Raw genomic sequence first — 23,014 nt, 5'->3', positions numbered from 1 at the left:
CTGAGTAATTCACTCATGCACTGGAACAGCCTGCCCAGGGAAGTGGTGGATTCGCCATCCCTGGAGGTATTTAAGAAACGTGTACACATGGCACTTCAGGGCATGCTCTAGTGCCCGAGATTGTTGGTTTTTTTTTTTTTTGCGTGCATATAGTTGGACTTGATGATCTCAAAGGTCCCTTCCAACCCTGAAGATTCTGTGATTCTGTGACTAGAAATTATCCAAAGTTGCAAATGAAATAAAAAGATTAAAGAACTGCAAGTTAAACATACTGGTCTTATCTTTTTCAGCCAGATTTTTTTTGTTTTCCTCCTCCTTCCTGTGTTCATAAGAACTATCGAGTGTTTCTTTGCTAGCCTCTGGTCGAAAGCCCCTGAAGGAAAGGAGGCTCAGCCACGTGCCGTTCACTCAGTCAGTTACACATTATTGTACTTGTTAAACAGAAAGGCGAAACCAAGGACTAGGAAATCCATGAGATTCCAGCTGAAAGGAGCAAACCAGTGCACTGCAAGGTGCTCTCCAGTGAGCAAAGACATCTTGCACAACACCACAGGACACTAGTGAAGACCCAGCATAATGAATGTTGCAAAACCAGGTGCAGGAAACAAAAACTTCAATGTAAAGGCAGTAACAGATTTTACAACTAACAAACTGGGTTAATTTCTTCTCTGTAGAATACCACAGCCCCAGGACAGAACAACACCCTTCTACCCCTTAAGGGCAAACACAAGTAAATGTTAGCATTGCTTCCCGTGGGAGGTTACGTTATGGTAAGTGGCATCTCCACACACACACCTCCTTTTGGACACCTTTTCACAAATTGACAACATAATATGTAAGGGGAGAAAACCTGACACTTTTTACCGGAAGAAAATTTGTGTCTTTTTTTTTCATAAAATACCTCTGCTGTACAACTTCTTAGCACATGCAAACCACACAGGCCTACGGGCTTTCCTGGAACCGGAAAATCAAAAAGCACCTTTGCTGTTCAGAGATAAAAGATACCTCAATCTGAGTACATTTGTTTTAGGAAGAAAGCCATTATTCCAGGGCAGATGGATTTAGCAGCAGAGTCAGGTACAGGATTATCTGCCCTCTCAATCTTTTCCATAAATGTTCTGAACACTGAGCATCCCAGGAGAAAACATCTGAACTAAACACTTTATTCTTAGCTTGGTCAGACAGCACTTGATACGGCTTCAACCAAGCATTAACAAACGAAGTCAGGTTTCCATTGCCCAGGATAATGGGGGGTGGGAAAAGCCAGAAAAGGGGAAAACATCGAGCACACAAACCCTGCTGCACAGAGGCAAAAGTCCGGTGTCCCTGAAGCACTCCAGGTCCTGGGAAGACTCTTAGCTGGGTTACAGAGGCAGCCCCATAAGAAACCCCAGCTGACAAAACTCTCAAAGCAGAAGGGACCACAGTACACATAATACGTTACTCTTTCACCAGCTACCCCTCCACAACTGCTATCATCAGTGGTTCTGTTTCACAGAGCCAGAGTTTCAGCCCAAATCAGCAGGTTGTGGATCCCAGCTGGCTCCTGGAAGCTCCTCCAGCTCCTCCAAAGCAAGTTCCTCAGTGCCCTGTGTTCTGCGCTCCAGGTCCTGGGAAGACTCTTAGCTGGGTTACAGAGGCAGCCCCATAAGAAACCCCAGCTGACAAAACTCTCAAAGCAGAAGGGACCACAGTACATATAATACATTACTCTTTCACCAGTTACCCCTCCACAACTGCTATCATCAGTGGTTCTGTCTCACAGAGCCAGAGTTTCAGCCCAAATCAGCAGGTTGTGGATCCCAGCTGGCTCCTGGAAGCTCCTCCAGCTCCTCCAAAGCCAGTTCCTCAGCGCCCTGTGTTCCCGAGCACAAAGCAGAGACATCAGCGGTGGCTCTGCACAAAGCTGGCAAAGGCTCAGCAGGTCAGTTAGTTCAAAGTCTGAACCACACAAAGACCTATGTATTCCCTCCAGGTCTGAGCCTGGGACTTCTGCATGGGTAACTTGTTACCCCAATAATCTACCCACAGAAAGTAAAACATTAGCTGTAAAAATTAAATAGAAGAAAGGCCAATCTCACTGTAATTCAGAGGTCAAAAAATTAAACTATCATGCTTACAAAGGCTATTTGCAACATCCCACACACAGTGTTTGAAATCCTGTCCTCTAAAGTTTTGCCCATGTGTATTCCTCACTTCGCAGCACCCTCAGGCACTCCCCAACAGCCACTTCAGCAAAGAGAATAAATAAAATACTCTCCAGGAAATCAGGCTCAACTCTCTAGGCTGTCCAATATACGCAAGTAATATACTTAGTTAACCACGACTGTCCACACACACACACAGAGTACTTCAAAACCAAACCATGACCGACCTTAATATTCCAATAATACCCCAAACCTTAACTCTGAGCTCCATTAAATCAGTTGCAGTCTGCCCCATAAAGGCTAACACTAGTTTATTTTAAGCACAGAGGCAACAGCTTTCAACAAATTGCAAAGAATTTAAAAGTTTCACCTTCCAGAAAACCAAGGTTTGTTGTTGATCTGCACTTTAGGTGCCTAGATTTAAAATGAAAAGGCAAGTACAGCTGCTCACAGCTGATAAGGCCTCCTGCTACTGGCATCTATTTATATCCACGATCCAGAGCAACAAACCCAGGTACTTTAAACAACTGAAGCAACTGTTAGATAAAATATGGAAATGGGAAGATGGGACTAGAAGCCACCTCCCTTACTGTATAAAAATCCCTTTCCCATAAATCAAGAAAACCCACATTTGGATGAAAGTAATAAAAGATCCACACTGTCTCTGAAGATCAACTGCCAAAGCAGAGAATCTCAAAAACAATTTCCAAGTTAGTACATGATGGCAACTCCTGACAGCGTCTTGTTGGCTCCCATCTGAACGCCAGGGCCAGCACCTCTGCCAAGCTGGCTGATGTCTTTAGACTGAGGTCACTGACACGCCGGGCTGTGTGCAGGCATCTGCTGCTGCTGCGGATCAGAGGCAGCGCAGAATGACGTCCGGGAGCGGGGGTTTAACGTTTGTGATTAACCCCACACAACGCCTGATTTATGGCATCGCAAAGCATAGATGGAGAGACAAGCTAAAGTCTCGGGAAATAAGGAAGAGGTAATCGGTCCTATGGGGCTAAGCCCAGGAGAGAGCAAATATGAGAGAAGATGATGAAGGAGGATGGAACAGAAGTGTGCTTCTCTGGGCCACGCTATCATGATGTTACTCCTACAGATGATACTCAGCCCAACTGAGTCTGCCAACCCCTGCATAAGAGGACATCACAACTCACACACCCCCTGTTATTATACTGCATTGAGATACTGCTCATAGGAGAAGAAACTGCAGTTTGTTCTGTATTCATCAACGTACTGCTCAGTCAGTCATCTAAAGGCAAATTACAGCGGAGAGTTAATAGCTTCAGGGTACGGTTCCACAAGGAGCATAAACCAGTATGTTAGCAGCTACCAGCAAAAAAAGCAGACCCATATCCCCAGCTATTCACAGCACACTGATCCAAATAACTAACCCACCAAAAAAATTATTATCAGTCGGTCAGATTTATGAGCTGATCGAATGCACCCTACAGCTGGTTGATTGTAGGAACTGAAGCAGGACAGAAACGCCACAAGTGTGGCAGATGAGAGCAGCGCTGACCTTTCCGGGAGAAGCAGGGTCTGAGATCACCTTTCACATTGCACAGGCTGGAGGGGAAGCCAGGGGATACAGAGGCTGGGTAGAGAATGGCCTGGTCCATTAGACCACATTTTTATGTGTGTGTGAGTGTCCAGTCCTAAATCTCAAAAACCACTCCACAACTGAGACACCGCTCATTTCCATCTGGGCTTTTAAACTGTAAAACGGTAACAAACTTTGAACATATTCTAGGAGTCACAACCCAGAACAAGAGTGAAATATAAGCAGCATTTTCAAAAGCTCTCCCTAGTGTGCCCTCCTGTTTCTTCTGCTGTGTCTCTCTACTGCAAAGAATGTTAACTTTTATTTAAAAAGAAGCAAAAGCCACTTTCAGATATCCTTTCCCCAGCTTCTCTCCTATCTTTTTCCTCTACTGATAGAATAAAAATCCAGTATCACAGCTGGGGAAGAGCAATACAGAGCCAACAAAAGATAACCAGACTGGGTGGGGGGGATACATTGGTATAGTGTGTGCTACAGCTCTGGAACAAGACTAAACGGAGAGGATTTCACAGGCACAAATCTGAAATAGCCAGCAGCTGGCCTCGAGGCACACACTGCACAAATCCATCCAGTTATAAGGAACATCCCTCATGTTGCACCCAAATTTGACTCCATCCCAGACTACTTTGCTATTCCTAGTCTTTATGGTAAACTGACACCAAACACCTATTCAGAAATCCAAGGTTAGAGGGAACGGTATTTAAATTAGAGATTAATCCCACTTCTCATGCCTCCTGCACTATATTTTGCTTTCCAATTCTTCCATTTTTGATTTTGTGTTTCAAATTTGGGTTATGGCAAGACAACGGGAACTTGAGTTGCTATGCCTAACATAAAATAAACAAAAGAAGTAAAAAGTCTCAGCTCTGAGAATCCAATGCTCTACATCTATAGATAATGCGAGCACTGATACTATGCGCGTGATGTTTAGGTGCAAAGAAATCAGGCAGAAAATCAGTCTCAGACACTGACCAAGGTAATTTTAAGTATAAAGCATGCCAGATGCAACAGAGTGACTTGGACAGGGATTGCAGGCAAACACAAATGCACGGTACCTGAAACTGTCACATTTTTTCCAGTCAAACCCTCACAAGCATTTGGCAATTATTCAAATCTCTGTGAAATCTCCCCATCCCTGATGAGCAGTAATACTGCACATCTGAGTCTTCTAACTAGCAGCCACAAGGTTTATGGAGCAGCCGCTCTGCCAGGTGAGGGGAAATGATCTCCTGTTGTGCTGACCTAGCACAGAAACACATTTTGTCTCAGCTGGAAATTGTTCTTACACAACCAGTGCTCTCAATACACTAGAAAATAGCTTAGATACCTGATATCATAGATTTTAATATTCTGACTGGATATGGCCATCAAAATCCCCACTGCCTCTCATTCCTCACACACTTAATATGTTGATTTAATTATATGCCTGTAATTCAGTTTACATTTTACAGGAGGCAAAAGGTAGACAGATTCCAGTAAATGACACTTGAGATAAGAGAATGAGCAACTGGAGAGCATGATGCTTATTCTTTGCATATAGACCAGCCTTTAATAAAGCGCTTAAAAATTCACTTGACCAGAGCAGGTAGGAAGCCTTGGCAAAAGCTAAACTAAAATTTATTTTCCAAAGTATGAATTGGTGAAGAGCTGTCTTCGTAAACCCATGGGCAGAGAGCTTCAGTCTGCTGCTGCACCCAAGGCTTTGCCCATCCTCATCAACCAGCACAGAGAGCTTCAGTCTGCTGCTGCACCCAAGGTTTTGCCCATCCTCATCAATGGGCACCAGGCAGCAGGGACAGGAGTGGAGCTGAAGCAAACCAGGTCACTTCCATCCTCCCATCACTTGGGAAAGCTCCAAAAGGAAACCCAGGCACTGATCACCGAGGAAAAGGTGAAGTAAAACATCTAGGCAAGCAGAAGGAGGTTTAGAGCTGGATCTTCCTCCAGCTGCCTTTAAGTAAAAAGCAGCCAGGAGGCTTTAGGGCGAGATAAGAAAATTACAAGCTCTGGCTACAGTTCAGATGAGAAAGGAGCTGGGAAAAAATAATGGTAGCAGGAGAAAAGTACACCATGGAAAGACTGCAGGGAGGTACCAGCACATTTATGGAGGAGGTAAACTGTAAAAGGAAAGGGCCAGACAGATAAAAGTCCCACATGATGCTGGGAAAATACGGAAAACAATGTAGATACCCTGATTTCCACAAAGGGAGAACGTGAATGAAAAAGGAATAAAAGACAAAACCCAGGCATTACAAATAATAGCCAAATTAAGAACAGTCAAATTATCCAGCAAATTTTCTAGTCTTAGTGCAACAATTCATTAGATCAATATTTTTCTGCAGAATAGTAACTTCTCTGTGACGGAGCACTCTTTGTCAAAGATGATATAATGACAGATAACAAGAAAGTTAGAACAATACATCTGACAAATCTATTTTACCTCTCTTCAAACAAGCTGTAGCATTAATTGAGATGTCATTTAAATATATTAAACAAGAAAGTTAGCTAGCAATCTGTTCCTTGGGCTCAATCAGCAATACAGAATCACTCCATGCCTGTGCACCACAGCAGGCGCATCACTAAGATGCTCTTCAGCCCCCCGAGCTGCTCGATACAGTATCACTATTGCTGATGTCCCTCGTGCTGCCAATTTTTGTCCAAAAATACCATTTATGCATAGCATTACTTCCTAGGCTTAAAGATTCCAGGCATATGGGCACGACAGACTGCGAGCATCCAAGGTCTCCTCTGCTACGTGACACACGTCTCGGGATCTGTGATGCTTTATTGCCACAAAGGCTGTGGAAACCTGAACAAATTCACTGCTGGGAAATTACTGAGTCCGATGGCAGAGGACAACACTGCCACTTTGGAATTCCTTCATCCTGCTGCATTTTCAAACCCAACTTATTTTTGAGGCTTAGGGAAAATATTTCAGAAGAACCACAGATTCGGAGAAGCTGGGATTTGAATAAATAGCTGAAGCTGACATTAAATCACATAACATCTGGGTGTTTGCATTTTGCTTTCAGTGTTTGTACTTTGTACAATATAAAGGACAGGTCTCAGGTGTGCCAGGCTACTGAAGAATTCAGAAAGAGTGAATTTAAGAAAGAAAGAAAGAATGAATATAAGAACTAGACTCCACAATTAAAATCTAATGGTAAACTCTTCAGGATTTCTATAGCTGGGGAACACATGGCATTTGCCATTCTAGAAAAATCTAAACAGCAGTATACTAATAAACCATGTCAGCAGCAACCAACCTTCAGAACAGCAGAAAAAAATACCCTAAGAGAACAGTATGTACCAGTAAGGATCACTGGATTATAGAAGCCACCACCTGAACACCAATTTCTGAAGTCAGGAGGTATTTCTAGGGTTAATAAAGGGAAAAAAGTCAGCTTTGGTGGTTAATAGTACTGAAAACAGTATATTCATGAAAATCTTGGAACTCATTAAGCATCTGGGTGACACTTTACAGAGGAGCAGTTACAAAAGTGGTATTTTGCAACTCTGAATCTAAAACGAGCGGGACATTAAAAAATTTTCCAAGAATAATTTAACCAAAGACCAGATGGAATGAAACAGAGAAGTTACCAGAAGTGTTCTAATAATAAAATTTATTATTATTGTTGTTGTTAAGTCAGTCCAATTCTCATTAGGGAAAACATAAAAGCAAAAAAACCCCACCCAATCAAGTAAAGGTCAATCTTGGTGGGCAAAAGAGAAGGTGGCATTTCAGAAAGCAAAGTGAATCTAAATATCTCCATATTGAAAACTGGAAGATCTTCTTTCAGAAGTTGAAACCTGTCAGAAATATGCAGAAAAACTTTTGACAACCACTAAAATTATTACCATAACAATCCTCACAAACAGAGTGGGAGAGAAAGATTGAGGATTTCATTTCATGCAAACTCACAAGCAGGTAGGAGTATAGTTTTTTTATAGAGAAGACAGCACCTAAATCAAAAAATACCAGCAGATTATCAGAATAAATGGAAATACAGATACAAGCCTTGATGCTGATACTGTTTAGCTTACTCAAAATCTCCATTTTAAAACAGATGCTTACCCTTTCCCTTGTCCCTTACAAATGGTAACATGAAGCTTGGTGCTTAATGAGGAAGTTAATCCCAAACTACAGTATCATTCTGTGTCCCAAAAGACTTCCTCCCTTTTTTCCTCTTTGTATCACTTTCTCTCCGCTCTATCTGACATGAGTGATGTATTTATGGTAAAAAAGAAGCAGCTTCAGCGGTGTGTTTTTGAAAATCTTACGTTTTTTGCAGTACCCCACCTAACCAGGTTCAAACCAGGAAATCAAAGTCCTGCATATTATCTCCTATGACTAAAAGTCACAGATAATCACATCGCTATGCGTGCATCCCTCTCAGAAATCCCTAGTTTTGGGGACAAAAATACTACTATGGTCTTCACAGTGAACTAATTAAGGAACAGGATGGCATATTGATACATATTTCATATACATATATCTATTTTTATTTTGTATGTATTGACGTGCTCCCATGCTTTTCTGATGCAGGAATTAAAAATTCCCTTTTAACATACCAGTGGCCAAATAGCTAACATATCAGTATTTGGAAAGTGGCTTGCCCAACAGGAAAAGCCATCGCACAGCAGGAAAACTCCAGCAGGGAGACAACAATCCAACAACAAACAGAACACAAAGCATCAAATGGAAAGTGAAATCTTGAGGAGCTAAGACAGATGCAAAAGCTGCTGGTGGTAGAGTGGAAAGATGTATTTGTTTAGCAAGTTTAGGGAAATGCAGAAAGCGTGGGAATATTTATCAGTGCAAGGCTCTGAAACAACAGACTGACAGCAAAAGTTCACAGTCCCTTATCAAGCACAGCTTTTCAAAAGCACCCAGAAAAAATTTCAAGATATGACCTTAAACAAAACAAAATGCCACCTGCTAGAGTACACCCCCAGTGTGAATTCCTATGCTGGTATGGTCCTGACACAGCGGGGTTTCGCAAAAAGCTCACAAAAACACTTTCCCTCTCCCAACAAGGGTATGTTCATGGAATGTTTCTAGTTTGAAAAAATGCCTGAACTTAAATTCTGAAGTCATAAAATGCACTAACCTTTAGTTTCAGAAGCGAAATCCACACACCTATCAAACAATGCCAAGTATTCACTTCTCCCAAACTCTATTAAGTGGTCATCAGTCAAAACAACTCCTCCAGTAAAAAGGACAAGATTAAGCCTTTCAGCATAAGCCGAAAATTCTCCTGATCCCTTCTAAAACCACAACTATCTTGCGTGAAAAGTAATAAATCGCAACAAAGAAATTTTTTTGGTGTAATTTTACAGTGCTATTGTTTTGATAGTTCTGCTTTGTAGTGCCATTTCATGCAGTATCCCCAACATTGTGTTTCAACCCTAGGCCTGTCAAGATCCACGATTCCACATATTTGCTATCAAAAGCTACCGCATTCAGAAAGCTGTTTTGACACTGCACTAGTAATACAGTGCGCAGGCAATCGGTGCATATGGGGACTGCCAGGATCCCCCCACACACAGACTCTCCTGCTAACTTCAGCATCGCAGCCAGGAAAGCAGGCAGGTCAGACTGCAGCAAAGGAATTCCACCTCTCCTGTGACACGGCACTAAGACGAAGCCTAAAAGAAGTATATACACCAGAAACAGCTCCTGCTAGAGCACGCATTGTATTCATTCATTCCTTACCTTCCCCTTTACGTTGCAGAGCTTACAGCACCCCTTGAAACACAGGCATAAGCAGGAGTGAGTCTTGTACATGAATCTTTCCTTCCCTGGGTGCCGTGGGGAAGCGGGAGCGTGCACTCAAGTGAGCATTCATGCCTCAGCCAGCTTGAGGACAAGGCTCTGCACCGAAGTCCTTAAGACCTTCTCACGGCTGCTGATTTCATCCATGGAACTGAAAGAGCATCTCAGCAGGACACTGCCAGCCTGCTTTTCAGCTCCCTCTCGCTGACTGCCAGTCTCTGGCAAGTGAAATGTCAAGAACCAGGCAGGGGCGGTGTTTGGAGAAGGAGGGATAAGAGATTCTCACCATCCATCAACCTCAAAACCTATTCAGCCGACAACTTGAATGGAGCTGGCATTTCATTCTCCATGGTAACAAGAGATGGAAGGAGGTTGGAAAAAGAGAGAGAGAGAGAGAGGACAGACCCAGGAAAATCTGATGCTGAAGAAGCAGGGAAAGTTGTAAACTTGCAACTTCTCTGTGCTGTGCAAGTTGCATGTAGAAGAGGGAAAAGCCCTTTCCTTGCCTGCAGCCCCCAAGCAAGCTGCCCCACAACCATGACGAGGTGCCCCTTCTGTGAGCAGTGTATTGATGCAAGGGGAGGAAATCCCTTATTCTGCACCAATCCTCCCCCAAAGGGCAGACGAATGCCTCTTGAACACTGAGAATTAAGGAAAGCTGCAGATTATTGCCCCACAGAAAACAGAACTGCCTGAAAAGGGAAAAGACACTGTCCGTTCCCTGTATAGAACTATGTCTACAGATCGAAGCCACTGATGCCGACTGGGTCCATGTGCCCACACTGACCATGAACCGGAGCAGAGAATTAGCATTATCCCCTCTTCCTGCATCTCAGGTGGAAGTAAATGTTTCTTATTTCTATTATGCTGAATCATACAGACACACAGAGAACCAGGCTATTTCTTCTTTTCCCAGGCACACCAAAATGAAGCATGGGAGCAGCCAGACTTAAAATTCGGGCAGCACCTTTGCTGAGCTCACAGGAGCTCTGGGTAAGTCAGTTCTTATTAACATTTCAGTCCTGGCCATCTTCTGAACTTTTTTTTTTTTTTTTCCTGCTATTTTACATTCATAACTTGAGCTGTCACAGCCAGAATGTGCACAACAGGGAAATTACATTTGGATTCACGCACATTTGTGTTCCAAGCTGGCCCCATGCAGCTCCTGAAAGAGTCTCTGGCTAAAGCACTTATGCAAGATAACCAAACAAAAGACTGAAAAGCTCTGCAAATCCTGGCTGCTGCCGCTGCCATCTTATTTCTTTCTCAATTCTTTACACAGATTCTTTCCTGAAGGACACATTTAAATCTCCCTCCCCCACCCAAACCCACCACCTCTCGATTCCGAGTTTGTTCTCACTTTTGTATTGCATATGGGACACACTCTTGTGTGGTACTTTTTTTACAGCCTTATCTATACAGAGAGTTTTTTATTAAAGGTGCAGAGTTGTTTTGAGTTCTCCCCAATAGTCCTCATGTACCAGCATGTATGTTTAAAAATCAAAGGGTTTTTTTTTTTAAAACTCTCAATTTTTCTTCATTGTTGCCATTTGAATTTTGGACATTTGGCTTTCAGTTTCTTATGTCTTTATTTACCACTCATGACATTGCAACCCATAAGGCATGTTAATACACGCCCCTGTCCACTGAACTTCAGCCTTTTTCCACCACCAACCATTTCAAAGCTGTCTGGATACATTCTTCCTTTAGAAAAATACTTCCCGCCTCTGAAAAAAAGTGTTTGATTTACTCCCTTGTCTTTCAAGACCCTCAATCTTTGAAAAACCAAAAGGGAACCTCGGAGGGAACAACCCTACAGTCACTTGACTTCTGTGGCCACTTTTTATTGCTCTCCAACTCATTTTCCTGGGACAGCCTTTTCCTTAGGTAAAAGGGGGAATATTTACCTTATGAAATGTACTTCAGGTGCATGCTTTAGAGCCATAAGCAAAGAAATGCTGTTAAATGCATCTGCACAATCGGATTAATTCAGTTCTTTTCATTTACTTTTGAAGATATTTTAGAATTCCAAAGAGATATTTCCATCTCTTTTAAAATATATGCTACTCACATCTATTAAGATGAAGATATTTAACAGAAAAAGCTTTTTATGTTCCTTTCATGGAACTATCTTAGAGTACTTTGTTATTTTGCTTTGTTATAGGAGCATAAAAAGAAAAGAAGGTATTTTTGCCACTTGTCACAAAGCAGGATCATCTTCTCTGCACTTGCTGTTCACTGAGTTTCACCTTGATCCTCTTGAAGGTTTGAAAGCACCGTTGTTTATCTGTAGCTCAGGGAAGGGATTTTCTTTCTCTCTGAAGTTGATTCTAACGTACTTCAAAGACTTGCTGTCTACTAATATCATCCACTTGTCTTCCTGTGATCCAGAAACTATACCCACAGAAACGGAGAGCTTTCCCAAATCCATTCCAGCAGCACGCTTTAGGCAAGTGGGAAGACACTGACAATGTGACCAGTATTCAGAAATGTGCCAAAAAGCATTCCAAGAGCAGAGAGCCGCACCAACCGTACCATCCCACTGTGCATTATCCTACAACCACCAGAAAGGGAATGTGGATGTGTCTCACCAACAAGACTCACATTTTGGAAATAAATCTACTATGAATTGGCTAACGCTACCATCTCACAAGGCACCCCACAGAGAAGTACTGAAGTGAGGAGAGAAGCATGCCCACACAGAATCAAGGTCTCATCCAGCTTCCCAAAACAGAAGAATAAACAGTACAGCATGGTCAACACTCTAAGGACTGCCCACCACGTGTACCTGTCATGCAGTAATAAAAGCTGGATTACAGCAATAGCTTCAGGCTGGCTGACAACAAAGCTGACACCGGTTCTGATCAAGTTTGGTGGTCTCCACACAGCCCTCACATTAAAGGGAAGGTCAGTCAGTCAGATACTCCATATCCACAGAGAGATATGATATCCTAAATTAATGCAACAGCAAAGAACCCTAGCTAAAAGCCAGAAGAGTGGAGGGACCAGCAGGGCAGCCACGCCTGACACTCACACAAGTCACCATTCACTGAGATGCTTTTCTGGTCCTCAGCGCTCCCTTATTTCATGTAAACCAGAACCCATCAGCCCTAGAACAATGACACCAGAGAAGGAAAGAGGGCATTTATCAAGCTGATAGGGCAAAAGGCTCAAGTCCAGCAATTTCCACCCACGCCAACAGCTACTTCACTCAATACCATGGGCAAAAAAATGCAACATCTCAGGCTTCTACATAACTGAACCTTCAATTCAGATTTATTTTTTTAAAAAGGAATTTTTACTTCTGGGATTAAACAACACATTAATTTATCATCACCGCCTGAGGAATAAACACCTGTTTTGATTTCAGGTCAGAAATCACTCACCATCACAGAAATAATTTATGCAGTTGTTAGGTTAACAGCTCTGCAGATCCTGTCAATGTCAAAAGTTCATCCACTGTGGGAAATGAATGTTTGTTTTTTGGTTTGACGTTCCCAATTTCATCCCAGCTAAACAAAAGACAATTTCTAATAAACATAACACCTACAAATTTACTTTTATGAGCACCATGGAATAAAACTCATATTTTACCTGGCAGAAATACAGAAGTGAGAAAGAACAAGCGAAAAAGACAGATACTCAATTATAAAGATTCAGAGGACAAAACCACAAAAATACTACACATGAATCTTTCAAAGCATACATTAAAATGGTTTCTGGGAAAAAAAAAAAAAAAAAAAAAAGACTAAAAAACATGAGTATAAAGCACACAGAAGTCCAGACCGCAAAAATTTCTGAGGACAGCATTCTGGAAAGCCAAAGCATCTTGATTTAAATAGACAACCATGGCTGGAACATCTCTGAGCTCTTCTCAGTACAAGTCATTTCAAGGTAGGAAGGAATACGGCCAGAGAGTACACAGATTGAGTTGACCTGATGACACAACACCTGTGTCATCAGTAAAAGAACACACCGTGCCACTGAATTTCCAGTCATTTCCCACTGCAAACACACCACCTCAAAAGGGGAGGGATGGATGCCATGCACATAATTTTATCAAAACGTATTTCTCTAATACGCAAAACAATACTAACTCCATAGCTTCCTAACTCCATGTGTGCCACAAAATTAATGAAAGAGAACAGTTTAATAAAAATTTCTTCAAATGAATCAGCATTAGTTATTCAGACTGTCCCCATAAGGGTAAAGATCTTTTGAATCCCATGGGATTAAAATTTTAACATACTTTAGGTTAAATTTTTTTTAATTAGTCAGGGTGCTTTAAAACTTCATAAAATAGGAACTTGTATTCAACATCATCCATTAAACAATCTTTCAACTACTTTAGAAAGAAAAGAAATAAATGCAAAATCCTGTGCAATCATGAGAGTTTTGTGTTTCAGGAGAGGCAGAGAGCAAATGAGTGCAAGAGTCCTAACAAATTTGTTTGGCTAATGCTAGCTAAAATAACACACACAAAGTCACTCCAATCTGGTATCTTAAAACTTGCAATAGCACTAAACATTAATGATACGTGGTGAGGTGAAAGCTACCAACCACTGAAGAAAAAGCCTTTAGGAGGGCATCTTCTATCTGCAGTAAAGGTTTTCGCTATTTCACATAAACGTTTTCATGCAAATAAATACATGTTCCTCTAAACGGAAAAAGTTTACAAGGGCACAATTAGCTGTTTTCATTGAATATAAATCAGACAGCTGCCTCTGACTGCAACCACTAGCAAAAGACCTGGAAGAAATGCTTTTTTCTTTGCAGATGTTTTTCCATGATTTGAGGGGAAGCTCTACTTCAAGAAATGAATATAACGTTATCCAAATCTACACGGTCTATGGCTTTAATGGGCAAATTTACATGTGAATAGTTGGGAGTTTTGTTGGGGTTTTTTTTTGTTCCCAATTTCCTCTTGGATTTTACCTATTTCGTTTAAGACTAGAACAGCTACAGAGATCCTGGAAGCCAAATTAAGCCCACTCTGATACCTCTGCAAATAACGCTATCTTTTAACAAGCAGCAGGGAGGGTCAATGCAAATGAATCAGCACTAATTGCTATCATTAACAGTGCAAAAAAGAAAAACACTACCCCTTCATTCTAAAGGGGATCAGAAAAGTCTGAAAATTGTTAAGAAGACAGTTTTACAGGTGAAGCCATTAGATGTTTCATATAACAGAGGCATGTCTAAATGTCTACTTCTGTCTACATTTCATAATGCAACTGAAATACAAGTGATATCCAACATATGCTTGGGGCACAGGACACCATTTCAAGCATAGAACTAAGCTATACCTTAAAGGTTCATCAGCGTAAATAATGCAAAAACAATGGTTTGGGGGATTTTGGGGGCGATATGGGAGAGCAGAGGGAGCACATCCTAACCAGTCTTCTTATTTTCCCACTACGTTAGCATCTCAACAGCTTAACTATCTATAAATGAACCTATTTCTTAAGAAGGAACTGATCAGTTAATTCTGTATCATTCCATAAGAGGACAGTATTTTAAATAGATGGTACAATTTACCTCAGTCTTTCTGCTCCCATGACTTCTAAACTGCTTTCCAGTTTTACACACAATGATTCCAGCTGGTACAAAAACAAGAGAAGCTTCCCCTTCAGTAGGGTAAAGGGAAAACCAGAATCCAAACACTTTTCAGCATGCCAGCTAACCAAAACATTGCAGACAAATATAAAAAAGAACCATAAACTACACATTTTCATGCAACCCCACTCACCAGATACCAAAATAATGGAAGAGCCAGCCGAGGTACCAATGCAGACGTGACTGGAGAGGCTTCAGGCACTGAAAAATAAGTAACTCCTACAACTTTCAAGGCTCCCAGCTGGCTCCTCTTCCCCAGTGTAATAAGATGTAAGACAAATTCAGTTTACAGTATGATGCCGTATTTTGGCTGGAAGGCATAAGAGATCTGAATTTAACAATGTGTTAAATTGGAGTGTAGCACCTGTGCCTTACTACCAGCCTGCTTGATTTCCCCAGGGCCGAAGACGTGCCTGCCACCTGGAGATGGGCAGCACAGGCAACTTACCCTTCCTGGGAAGAACTGCCTGGGCACGAGGCCCCAAACCTGACCACAGATCCCAGGCACTGGGAATGCACACTCTGAATGCTATCAAATGCTTCAGAGAAAAGGATTAGACCCTGAAAGCTGGTGAGACCCCACCTGGAGTACTGCGTCTAGCTCTGGAGTCCCCAGCACAGGAAGGACATGGACCTGGTGGAATGGGTCCAGCTCAGGCCACGAAGATGATCAGAGGGCTGGAGCACCTCTCTTGTGAGGACAGGCTGAGAGAGCTGGGGATGTTCAGCCTGGAAAAGGCTCTAGGGAGAACTTGTAGCCCCTTCCAGTACCTAAAAGGGGCCTATAGAAGAGACGGGGAGGGACTCTTCATGAGGGAGTGTGGTGATAGAACAAGGGGTAATGGTTTCAAACTGAAAGAGGGGAGATTTAGATTAGATACTAGGAAAAAATTCTTTCCTGTGAGGACAGGTTGCCCAGAGAAGCTGTGGCTGCCCCATCCCTGGAGGGGTTCAAGGCCAGGCTGGATGGGGCTTTGAGCAACCTGGTCTGGTGAGAGCGTCCTTGCCCAGGGCAGGGGGGTTGGAACTCAATGATCTTTAAGATCCCTTCCAACTCTAACCATTCTATGAATCTATGATTTAACATAGTTTACAAGCGTCTCTCACATTATGTCCTCCCACTTGCCTGTGCCAATGTAAGAAAGGTGGGCACACGTCGTAATTCAGGCAACTGCTTTAAGTGACCCCACTGTAGACAGAAGCATCAGCACCTACTACAAAAGGACACATTAGGGAGGCTTGTCTGTCCTACAAAATGCTTTAAAACAACCCTCTCTGCTGTAGCACAGACTCTGTTCAAACACTTGTGTCCTCTCAAGGTATCTTACTGACAAACATGGCTAATACGATGTGTAATGAAAGGGGATAAAGCCTTGCTTCCTAGAAAATAAAATCAGACAGCTGATTTTACCAGAGGAAAAAAAGGAGGTTGAAGCTCTCACTAATAGCTTTGCAAGTGTCTGATTTCTAATGCTAAAAGCTTCCTGCACTTAGGTTACAAATTTGGAAGGAAGAAATTATGACATAAAATGTTACACATTGTCTCACAGGCATGTTAACTTCTGTGAAGACAATTTGTACATTGCAGTCTTCTGTGTTTCAAAATTTCATCATCTTTTGGAGCAGCAAGAAAGGAGACGTTGCTGAAAACATCTCATATTTTCTAGGCTGCCCTTGTGTTCCCTGCTTCCCCGCACAAACGAATGCCAAAATACCAAACCAATCCTTCTGTCCCGCTGCTTTTTCTCTCTGACCTCCAAGTAAGTACTCCTAAATATTCTGTGACTGCTTGGAAAAATCTACTGTATTCCCACCCCCTCAAGCCATTCCTCTGTAAAACAGTTAATCTTGAAAATACAATGCTGTCACCTTCCTTTTGCAGGTTTCTGCCATTGCTGTCACTATGGAAACAATCAGAACATCAAATATGTCAGTAAGCGTGATTTATAAAATACAAAAACGCCAAAGGTAAAGACTCTACATAAAAAACAATCAAGACAAAATTAGCTTGTTAGCATGGAAACATTGGCTTTAAAGGATTTTCAAGTTCATATGAATTCCTAGGGCAATGCTGCAGCGAGCTATGGCCACGGAGAGAGCTGCCAGTGCAGCATCATGCATGAAGTCACACAGCCAAAGGCTGCAGCCAGGACAAAGTGTTCTAATCATCCCTTTTCCATTCGTTTCAAACACAAGAGTCAGGCAGTAAAGAAAAGTTAGTACATCCCCAGAACAATACACCAACCTAAGAAATATTGCAAGACAGAGACACATTCATTTCTTTGAGATTTAGAAATAAATTGAGGAAGGCCCTTGCAGCTTGCATTGCCTGTGTGTCAATAGCACATTCAGTCATTTTCCCCCCTGTTCATCATCCTCATTCACATCTGCATCAGAAGCAAAGTCAGAGCCAATTATTCTTAGCTTCCCAACCAAAAAAAAAAAAAAAGACTTGAAGCAATTCTTAGAGAAACATCAGCCACAGAGCTTGATTGGACAGCTATTCTGTTGTGTTGTGGCTTCAGCAATGCAAAAGCAGAGTGCTTATTATCGCTGTAGGACGAGGTTCATCCAAGCCCTGCATGTGCAGAAGAAGCAGTTTTCCCCTGCTCCCAAAGCTCACCACATACTTCACTTTGACATGTTGACTCAATTATAGCACACGGGAGCCTCCGGGGAACAAACACAGCTTTTTGAGACAACTCCCTCTCCACCACACACACATTCTTTCTGTGCTTTTTTAGAAGCTCATTTCAAGGGATGTTTTGCCTTTCATCATCCCATTATTCTCTGTTTCTCTCCCTTTGCTACATTATGGTGGTGTACCTACCTCTCTCCTCTTGCTGCTTCTCCTCACCTGAACCGGCTTAGAAACTAAGCCAATATTCCACCTCAAATCCAGCTACTGAAGTTACAGTACAGACAGCAAAAGCAAGAGGGACCTCCTCCTTATGCCACGACAAAACATTTCAGCTTAAGAAAAAAGAGCAAGAAAACAGCTCAAACATGGATTAGAGCCACAGAGCTCCAGGAGAAGAGAGGAACAGACACGCATCTGTGAAGCACTTTTTAAAAGCACCATGGAGCCAAAAGAATAAATGTACACTTTTCTCAGTAATTACATGACAAACCGTAAGCTCCAGGTGCCATTTCAGGCAGAGGAGACAGTTTGCTACCTAGTCAGTGTTGGAGTAGTGGTCCTGAAAACTGCTTGTTGCTTTTGGGACCTGGCTGAAGGACTTCTGCATATCCACTGCCTTCAATGCTACATCCCCATAAAGCAAGTTCCCTTTCATTCAGATTCTCCCAAGTGGCTCAGTAAAAGCAAAAGCATACAGTATTCTTGACTTAAAAACATTTTTTTTTGACTGGATATCATAATGACAGTTGGAAAATGTACTGTATTTCTTTTTGCCACAGGACCAGCCACTTCAGCAGCAATTCAGGTACTCTAAGATGGAGACACTCCCTTCCCCACTTGAAATATAATCTTTTGATTCCTGATTTCCAAAATATGAGATCACATGCTTTGTCTCAGATTCCTTCTATGGGACTGCAGGAGTCAGCTTGGACGAATCCAGAGAGGAGAGAATGACTGAAGGATCTGGAATCCTGCACCAGGGTAAGGAAGAACTAAAGAAGTTATAAAATACAGAACCGAGAGGAAAGGTAGAACAGATGACCAGGTAAGCTGAATTAATACATCCTCTGGGGGAGCTCCCCTTCCACAAAAAGCATCTTCCAGAAACAAAGAGTGAATTTTGATGCATTATTTCCCGGGTAGTTAATGATGACATTAGTTCACAATACCAGGAAACTGTACGTTACTAAGATGACAATTCAGAGGTGGAGCTTCTCTTGCTCAAATACTGGACAATTTGCAATAAGCCATTATACCCCGTTTGAAAACTTTCAAGAAATCCTAAATTAAAATATTCATGGAAATAATCAGCCTTTAGAAATTGACTCAGACATTGCATTGTGTGAGTTTATATTCTCTTCCATCTGGCTCTTTTCTTCCTCTTTTCTGTCACTCATGCAAGCCTGGTCCCACTGATTCCCATTTACACCTCAGAATTAATAACAGGCATTGCCCTGAGTTCCATGGACAAATTTGGGCACAATAAAAAGCACCTCCTGTTAGCAGTTTACGTTCACTTCTGTTCAACTTTTTGTTCTTGCATAGATAAAGGAATAGAAAAAAAAGGAGGTTTGAAATTACCTGTGCCAAGTATTCACTACTTCCAAAAATATATTCCCTCGCATTTGTCATGTCTTCAAAAAATGTACCTGGAGTCTGAAACATGTACACATTTAATCTTCTCAGGCCGTTCTTGCTTAGTACATCCAGAAAATAAAATTGTGTCCATTACCTCTCCTCTCTTACAGGATTAGTGAACTACATATCATCTTCTGACTCAGGGTTCTTGGAGTTTAAGTAGATTAACGGCAATGGAAAAGCCACAACACTGGGTAGCAAACTTTTTTTTTTTTTTTCCTACTTTCTTTGCCCTTCACATATTTTCAAACAGTGCTCTGAACTAGAAGGTACTTTTCACACACAGACCCGAGGTTCACATGCACAAATCATAGACGTAAGGGGCAAAGGCAACCTGTTTGGTAAAAATGAACAAGTCGCAAAAAAGCATGAAATGTTAATTTATTGCTCAGTAAACACATTAACTCTATGAATGAATTGCATTGATGATATTTGTGCCCATTTTTGGAGCATAAACAAAGTAGTTACGCTGCTGAGAGAACAGAACCTTTAAGTCCAAATGAAGTTTGTCATCCGAGTAGACAAAGAATAAGATGACAATCACGTGACATACATTTATCACATTTTTAATGCAGTTCTGGAAACTGGAGATGTTCAGCAATAAGAACAGGGTAAGAATTCAGACAGAACAAAATGAAACACCCAAAAGCCTGATTGTTGGCAAGGAGCTATCCCCAGGAAGGACTGAGGAAAGATGGTACTTCCCAGCAACTTTTCAGACCCAACAGACATTCAAAGCTCCTACTTTGTGGAATCTCTCCTGTTCTTCCTAGTTCATGGGAAATTCTGTCTCTGCCAGACAATTCAAGGGAAACTGAACTGCAAATTCCATTAACTTGAACTCTTAGACAGCAACTCGGCTACTGTGAGTCACTGACAGCTGGGAACAATCCTGCCAGCTTGGGAGAGACACCAAATTCAATGCATTATCCACCCCCTCTGTATACTCCAGTCCACAAAAGCCAGCACATCTGAAAGGAATCACAAGGATGCTACTCCTTACTGGAGATGGAGATGTCAGTCTGCTAGAAAATAAATCCCTTGGCAGGAAGGGCCTGCTTCAGGCAGCTGCTGATAATACAGCCCCACGTGCCCAGAGATCCTCTGCAGAACAGCACTTTGGGTTCAAATCTGTTGCTTCTAACACAGAGGTTGGAAACTCCATCCTGCACCTGAATTTCTGGTCTGAGCGAAGATCTGAAAACGGGGCTTAGAAAGTTTTCCTGCAGTAAACTTATGTACATCCAACAAACTCCAAACCATCAGTTCTCTGCGTATAGAAGAGTGGCATGCAGTATGTTAATGGACTCCAAAGATCCCTCTACAGATTCCACATGTCCCAAAGGTGTTCAAACCTTTCTCCATCACAAATCAGAGGACAAAGAAATGGATACTGTGGAACACCAGGGACAAGCAATCAGCTTCTTTCAATATCTAAAATTATGTTGCTAAATCCAACGATATTCCACATGAAGAAATATTTTGTATCTCTGGTCTCATCAGGCTGTCTGATTAACCAATCTGGCCTGTGCATTCTATACTGCTTTTGTTAGCTGCATGCAGTTACTGCATGTCTACAGCTCAGCCAATTACACGGATATGACTGAAGGCACACAGTACCTCATTTAAAAGGGTGACAGAAATGACAAGAGGAAAGAAGCAATTTGATTCAGATCCTTAAAACTCCATCTTTTACAAAAGTATCACATTTGGAAAAAAAGTTAAGGGAGGTTGTTGAGGGATTTGGTTTAGGGTTGTGTTGGATTTTTTTTCTTTTTCAGCAATCCATGCCTTCTAGAGGAGAACCACAAAACCACAAGTATCCTTAGTAACTACCCTAACAGCTTTTAACATAGAATCTTTGCTTGCTTTTAGGGCCTTATCTAGAACAGAAAGTTTTAGAGAAAAAAACCAAAATGTTATTTCCATTTCAGTTGTACTACTGAGTCTCACATGACTTAGCTAACGGTAAAAAGACCAAAGATGCTCAGCCTCAAGAGTACCACGGCAATTGCTGAACTAAACCTTATTGGACATGATTATTCTCTACAATCCCCCAGCTACAGAGAATTATTCTTTATGATTATTTAATAAAATTACAACCTCATAACCATAACTTCTTCCAGGCCAGATCCTTACATCTACCTGCCACCCCTTGCTATTATGCTTGCTCCTTGCTTGCTTGCAAATCCTTCTGCATATTGTATTCCTCATGACTGCTCCTCACCACTTCCGGACAGGAAAAACATGCCAAACACAACTGGAAACTCTAATTCAATTCATGCTGTTGTGCCAAATGTCAGTCAGGGACACACCTCTGACACACAGAACTAGTTTTTGAGCTGAATGCAATTGACTATTTACTTTCGTGCCCTTCTGTTAAGAGATTTTAAGTGTCCTCAGGTTTTTCTCATAGATGTCATGGAGCAAGAGAATCACAGAACAAGATCTTGCTCCACCAGGCATATTTATCTACACACAGAACCAAGAAAAGAATCTTGCCTTGCTTTTCACAATTTCCAAGATACATCCTGAAACTTAGTAGACATCTTTGAAATGACTAAAGCCCAGAAATAACCCAGGAACCAAACAAACAAAAACCAAAACAAATGAAAAGGAAAATAAAAAGTGTAATATTCCTGTGAAGTTAGAAACACGATTGTGATACAATAGTGTCACATTAATATGGACTTCTGAAATCAATAGACAAATCTTCTCAGACAAGATGAAGAGGCTCCAGATCAGACCAATAGCAAAGAGTAGTGCAAAAACAACTCTGATTTGTAAAACAAGTGGATTAAAAAAAAACATCCTAACTGCAATTACAAAATGGGAGCTCTTCCAACTTCTTTCCTTTTAACAAATACCCATATCTCTCCTAAGAAGTGTTAAACAGCTTCTTATAAGATAAGGAAATACTTTAATAATGATTTTGAGGTAATTAATAGATATTAATGTTATTATTAATATGATACAGTGATATCTCTATGGAAAACATAAGCAAACAATAACAGTCACTGAGAAAATTTAAATCTATGTTATCTCTCTATGTATGTTCAAGTTTTACCAAGTATAACAGTCCAGCTTTCTAATGGAGTATGCAATACCTGCTTTTAATATTGAACATTCCCAGATATTTTTCTTCATAAAGTCAAGATGTTTACTTTACATTATTTCTTCTATATAAAATGCTTTTTTGGCTACTAGTTAGAAGTTTCTAGAAGTTTCTAGACTGTCTTTGGTTCCCAAAATGTTACGCTGATGACTGTAATGCAGAGTGGTTTTACAGGTAGAGGCAGATAACAGCAATATTTTTAAATACAGAACACATTTAAAGAATGCCAATACACACCTAATGTCTGACAGCATAAAGTTTTACAGATGCTCCTGAAGAACGATCCTCAAACCTTATGCGTGACATCCCCATTTCTGATGGTTAATGCAGTCTCATTGAAAACAGACCAATACAGACTTTACAGTATCACGTATTTACTTTCATCTGCCCTTCCTTGAAGTACTAATGCTCTCCTACAAACACAGTTTTGTTTGCGTGCAGTTAAAACACAAACATTATTTCTCAACCATAAAGCACTCAGATGTTTTTAAAAGTTCCCTTCTGTGCTAAT

The 23,014-nt window shown here is 41.4% G+C and overlaps 1 protein-coding gene across 5 annotated transcripts in view; it reads right to left on the bottom strand.

The window, feature by feature from the left end:
• The window catches only part of NDST2 (N-deacetylase/N-sulfotransferase (heparan glucosaminyl) 2), a 128,508-nt gene that overhangs the window by 98,943 nt on the left and 6,551 nt on the right, over nt 1-23,014 (bottom strand). For 2 of the 5 annotated variants that reach the window (XM_014956285.1, XM_014956287.1), the window contains exon 1: nt 9,434-9,565. The exons of the other annotated variants lie outside the window; for them this stretch is intronic. The gene's annotated coding sequence lies outside the window, so the exon portion shown is untranslated. Of the gene's footprint in view, nt 1-9,433; nt 9,566-23,014 lie in introns of those variants that run through there. 5 annotated transcript variants of the gene reach the window in all.

Source organism: Calidris pugnax, unplaced genomic scaffold, assembly GCF_001431845.1.
Source record: "Calidris pugnax isolate Ruff unplaced genomic scaffold, ASM143184v1 scaffold196, whole genome shotgun sequence".
NCBI lineage: Eukaryota > Metazoa > Chordata > Aves > Charadriiformes > Scolopacidae > Calidris > Calidris pugnax.
This window is presented reverse-complemented; position numbering and strand designations above follow the sequence as displayed.